The sequence below is a fragment of the Sinocyclocheilus grahami genome, unplaced genomic scaffold (genome assembly GCF_001515645.1).
Source record: "Sinocyclocheilus grahami isolate Dianchi unplaced genomic scaffold, SAMN03320097.WGS_v1.1 scaffold86.1, whole genome shotgun sequence".
In the NCBI taxonomy this organism is placed as follows: domain Eukaryota; kingdom Metazoa; phylum Chordata; class Actinopteri; order Cypriniformes; family Cyprinidae; genus Sinocyclocheilus; species Sinocyclocheilus grahami.
Window position 1 is genome coordinate 2,100,540 of NW_015505265.1, and position 6,057 is coordinate 2,106,596.

The window sequence follows — 6,057 nt, forward strand, 5'->3', positions numbered from 1 at the left end:
TCCTCTTCTCTAAAGCAGCGCAGCATGGCCTCACCCCCTTTGCTGCCTTTTCTCAGGGGCGGGGTTTATCTGGGTTTTTTATGTCACGAACCCGGGAAGTAACTTCTTGTAGTCCCTACCAGCCGTTTTTGTAGGCATTTTTAGACAAGGTAAAAAGGGTGTTGTTTTACATAACCATTGATGGAATTTTAAAGGTGCGGTTTACTGTTTTTTTCTAGGCTTGATTGTGTTCATGGGGTGCAGTCTAACATGTGTTAAAGCTTCGTAAAAAATAAAAAAAAGCATTATTTTTCACATAATTTACCTTTATTCCACACCGCTCTGTCCCTTCTCTGAGAAACGCGCTGATCATTTCCTACTTTTATGAAGCCCCACCCTCAGAAATAGGCGATGGGCTCTGATTGGTTAGCTAGCCCAGTGTGTTGTGATTGGCTAAACCACCGCTAGTGTGCATCTAATCGTCCCGCCCCTCACCTCAGCGGTATGTGCTCCGGTTGTATTGTAAACAACGGCGTCTTTAATATCGCTTATCAGTTTGAGCCCGATTGAGTAGCAGAGGATATTATTGAAGAGGATCGTGCAGAACCTGTGCAAGCATGGCTTTTAATGGTAGGCCTATGTTTTTTGTTTGTTGTTGTCTCATACTTTTAGATATGCTGTTATTTGTAAATGCTACTGCATATGTTAACTTTTAATATACGGTTTTATCCTGATTAAAGCTTTAATACAGTACGGCAACTGCACGTGCGTCCATGTATAACGCTTCTCATAGCTATGTGAAAATAAGTGTATAATTACATTGCTGCAGCTGAGCTGAATGAGAGAGAGAGAGAGAGAGAGAGAGAGAGAGAGATGCAGAGCGTGTGCAGAGCAGGGGGACAGGAGAAACAGTATTAAGAACTGCTGCTTTAGAACATTGATTTTGAAACTTGTGAATCCATTTGAATCGTTAGAAGACAGAATCGCGATTCATGTATGAACAGATTTTTATGTGCACCTCTAGTTTTCTCTTCCTCTTCTCTAAAGCAGCGCAGCATGGCCTCACCCCCTTTGCTGCCTTTTCTCAGGGGCGGGGTTTATCTGGGTTTTTTATGTCACGAACCCGGGAAGTAACTTCTTGTAGTCCCTACCAGCCGTTTTTGTAGGCATTAAACTGACAGAATTTTAAAAGACAATATCTCCGTTTGCATTGAACTTTCAGCTTCGTAACTTTGCAGATATTGTTTATGCTCAAACAGCAACATTACACACTAACTAACGTTAAAAAATTGAAGTCACAATCAACTAGTGATGTTTGGTTCCTGAACGAATCGTTCTTTTGAGCCGGTTCTCAGGAAGTAACCGGTTGAGCCACTTCACAAATGGAACTGAATCGAACTTTAGTTCCGGGTTGATGACGCAGGACGCACAGCCGAAGTAGCACGTCCAACTCAAAAAGAACCGAATGAGCCGGTTCAACCAACTGTCGAAGTTTGCAGAGGATTACCGAAGATTCTAATGAGTGAGTTGATGATACTGTGAAAACTTGAGGCGCGTACTGGAAACATGTTTATTATGACTGTTATTAATTTACATTTTATTCAAACCTGCAAAAACCTTTCTGTCGAGTGATGTAAATACATTTTACAATAGTTTATTGTGCATGCATATTATATTTAAAGTTGTTTAAGCAAAGTTTTTAAGACTGGTTTATTCATTCTTTATACTGTAGACATGTAGAACATAACCGCGTTTGTGCATCAATGTGTGTAATGTGTGCTGTAGGTGTGAAACTTTTAGGAATTTTATCCAAGTTGTAGGCTAGGCAATATTGGTCAGTCAGTCGTATCTGAGGATCCACGAATGAAACTGTGACCACAAACACCATTAAATTATATGGCAAAAATCAGCAATATGCTTTCACACAAATAACTTTATTTTTGAATGTTTTCAATATGTGTTGACACAAATGACTTGTTTGAGTTTTTCATTGATACAACATGGCACTGAGTTGTTAGAAAATAAATGCGTAGAGACGTTATTGCTTGATGTCACACTCTTAAAAATAAAGGTGCTTCAAAAGGTTCCGATAGAAGATGCCATAGAAGAACCATTTTTGGTTCCACAAAGAACAATTCAGTCAAAGGTTCTTTAAAGAACCATCTCTTTCTTACCTTTTTATATTCTGAAGAACCTTCTTTCGCCACAAAGAACCTTTTGTGAAACAGAAAGGTTCTTCAGATGTTAAAGGTTCTTTATGGAACCATTTAGACAAAAAGGTTCTTCTATGGCATCGCGAAGCACCTTTATTTTTAAGAGTGCAGGAACCGATGAATCAGCTTTTTGAACCGGTTCAGTGAAAAAAGAACCGGTTTGCGGAAATGAGTCGGACTTTGCCTCACTACAATCAACCACCCCTTTAACCAAAGTATGTTACAGACATTTCATGAAGACCCTAAAGAATCCAACCCGATCTCATGGCAATTTGTACATAGCCTATTTGACAAGGTGGCTAATTTGTACAAATTCGTACAACCTCACTCATACAAATTGTACGTATTTTACGAGGTGGCAAATTTGCAGGATTTCGCATGAAGGACCACACCTAAACCCGCGCCTAAACTTAACCATCATAGAAATCGTACAAAATCGTACACATAAAAATGACATGTAAGTAGTGATGGTAAATCTTTCAACATTTCAGTAGGATGGAATAACTAAAAAGAGATTTGTGATTCCAGACCCAGAATTTAAGCAAATCTTACAGATCTAAGTCCGATGTGAAAGTATGTGTTGATCATGTTGTCTTCAGTTTTAGGTGCATGTCTCAAGAGATTCAGGGAAATGTCTCAGTGGTGAACAAACAAAAACTTGAATTTGACTTTTTAGGCAGTGAATTCACACTGAGTGCAAACCTTGTTGGCAAAAACAATTTCAGCTAACTACGTCCACTGTTGCCCACATGATTTTATAGAAATACTGTAGTATTGCAAGTACTGTAATATGCTATTTGCACTATTAACGCTGTGCGAATGGCATCTGTAACTATTTGCACTTAGAGCAAACAAGATATAATTTGTTGTCATTTATACTTAATACAAACAGTAGCTAGTAGTATGTAAACGGGAGCTTATGTCAACATGATTGATGACTTTGACCTAGAGCTGGACAATAATTCAATATCAATATGTATCGCGATATAATTCTTTTCAATAACGGTGATATGATTTTTAAACACATTTCCGATATTTCGATATACATTACCAGTTTCCCATACATTGATTTATTTGTGCCGTTTGACTTCGTTGAATAAACATGAGCACTGCACGTTTCAAAATCAAAACGTGGCGCGGGTGTTTTATATGAATGTATCTCTGAAGGGAACCGACTGTCTTCAGAAAAGTTACGATGACATTTTCATTTGATCTGATAAAGTAGCCTTCATGAGCGGAGCTGCTTTCATTACAGCCGTTACCGGAGAAACAGCTAGTTCTGCCGCTCTCACAGCGCCTCCTGCTGGCAGACAATCAGTTTTTAAGATTTTTTATTATTTCTTTTTTTTTAAGAATTCTCTTCTGCTCACCAAGTCTGCATTTATTTGATCCAAAGTACAGCAAAAACAGTAACATTTAGAAATATTTTCTATTTGAATATATTTTAAAATGTAATTTATTCCTGTGATCAAAGCTGAATTTTCAGCATCATTACTCCAGTCTTCAGTGTCACATGATCCTTCAGAAATCTTAATATGCTGATTTGCTGATTATCAATATACAGTTGAGCATTTTTTTCTTCAGGATTCTTTGATGAACAGAAAGAGCCAAAGATCAGCATTTATTTGAAATAAAAAGCTTTTGTAACATTATACACTATACCATTCAAAAGCTTGGAGTCAGTATGATTTCTTTCTTTCTTTTTTTGGAAAGAAATTATAGTGTTTTTTTTTCTAAAGTATTATATGGTTTTATATGAGGTGTCATAGACTTGGCAAATTCATTTTTCATAAGTTTGTATGCACAGACATCTGTTGTGGGCATTCTTGGCAGTTTTACAAGGCTTTTTAAAATAGTGTTCATATCAATATCGGAATTATATCGTATCGACCGAAATTAAGAAATATATCGTGATATAAATTTTGGCCATATCGTCCAGCCCTACTTTGACCTTTTGACCCATAATTATATCCATATGCGACCTTTGACATCATAATAATTTCCATATGCGAAAACCGGCGTGCGTGAAGTCCGGCCCTCAACCTTTGATCTCCGGGGATGACAAATGATGTTTTTGTAAGCGACGGAGGATGACAGGTGATAAATTAAGTCCTAAAGGAATGTTTTGAAGATATTATGGAGCATTCCCATATCTGGACTCGTCTGTGGACTCACATGTGTGGAAGTGTCCGTGGTATCAGGTTGCATTCCAAGGCATGCTCACGCTCTCTCTCACTCTCTCTGGGAGCTGTGAGAAAAACAAGGATGTGTTGATGAACAATAAACAGAATAAATGAACAATTCTAACAGATCGTGAGATCGTATCACAATATGTGTGTGTGTACTCTTACAATATAATACTGAATCAAAAGTTTCTCAGCATATGAATGAACTGAAAAATAAATCAATAAAAAATATAAATTACCTTACATTTTTCAGGGAGAGAAAGTCTTCCTCGTGCAAGCATCGCGATTCTTAAAATGAAATGTTTCCCAAAATTGTGCTTGGTCTAAAATGAAAGAAGAAATCTTTCTTTGAGATTGCTCTCTCGCCATCGATCTTCCCCCTTCGCCCTGCGTGAGTGTCGAGCCCCCAACGATCCTGTCATTTCGCCACGCTGCGAGTTCTGAAAGGGGAGGGGTGCGTCGCTGAAAAACTGATCTGCTTTGAAAAACAAAAAAAGTCACAGTTCGATTTTTTATCTGTTTAAACAGATGTTCGAACAAACCATTATATTATGTTTTGTTTAAATAACGGTAGTAGCCTACTAGGTGTTTTTTCACATGTTTCAGCTCTAGCAGTGACGATGAAAAAATATTGGCTTCTGTCACGGTTGTAATGAGGGCATTCCTAAGTTCTCTGTCTCTCTCTCTCTCTCTCACACACACACACACACCCGTTTGCTTAGCTGTCTAAATGGGGACATTACACATACCCCATGTTGTTGTTTTTTATCTACAGATAATTATACATTTTACAACCTCTACCTCACTACCCCATCGCAGAAAACGTTATCTTACTTGGCCACTGTAGTTTAGGATAAACAAGTACACCAACACAACATTCAATCGTCCGAATATTATTATTATCTTCTTTTAAATGAAAATATATGAATTAGGCGATCGCATATGATATAAAGCAAAGCAAAACATTTACATTCGTTTTAGTCATCGCTAAAAATTTCTAAACGTCGTACATTTTACCATGATCAGGAAAAATATATATATTTTAACAGGTCAAACGATAAGGACTATTGGAGGCACGGACATGACCGGTCATGTTTATGGAGACTTTACATAGACAATTCAATTGAATTTAATTCAATTCACATTCATTTCTTATAACTTTTTTCACAAAACATATTGTTGCAATGCAGTTTCACAGAAAATGAAAGATTCTACATTATATTTAGAACCCTTTATATTCATATTTACTTTATATTAATGCTTTTTATACACTACATCCCCTTGAAAAAGGTTATAGACACAGTCTTTTATACAGGAAATATGTTTGCTAATACTGAATACTGATAATAATAATACTGATACGGCTAATAGGCCTACTGAAATCCTCTCTTCTAAACTATTGTGAAAGTTTTAATGCTGATTTTGATGGGCTGCCCCACTATACCTTTGTCATTGTGGTCAAACATGCCACGAGTGTTTGCAGGAAAACATGAACAAAAATACAGTATACGATAATTAAAAAAAAGGAAAGTCCTTCTACAAGAGAGTGTTTAAACTGAGATTGCGATGTACTTTAGAGCTGCTTCTGGTCTGTCTACAAAGCGGGCACACACACACACACACACACACACACACACACACACACACACACACAGCGGGGATTTTTTACTTTTGTGTGT

The 6,057-nt window shown here is 37.3% G+C and overlaps 1 protein-coding gene and 1 long non-coding RNA gene across 3 annotated transcripts in view; one reads left to right on the forward strand and one right to left on the reverse strand.

Annotated features, from left to right (window-relative positions):
* The window catches only part of LOC107586858 (calpain-2 catalytic subunit-like), a 32,127-nt gene that overhangs the window by 5,989 nt on the left and 20,081 nt on the right, over nt 1–6,057 (forward strand). The gene's annotated exons all lie outside the window — the stretch shown is intronic.
* Nucleotides 3,105–4,753, reverse strand: LOC107586862 (uncharacterized). Of its 2 annotated transcripts, none has more exons than XR_001609402.1 (3): nt 4,623–4,753; nt 4,144–4,440; nt 3,105–3,137 (listed from the first exon to the last, which is right to left on the reverse strand). It is a non-coding gene; the product is annotated as an uncharacterized lncRNA (long non-coding RNA). The 2 variants fall into 2 exon arrangements; XR_001609401.1 differs by having other exon boundaries at nt 4,618–4,645.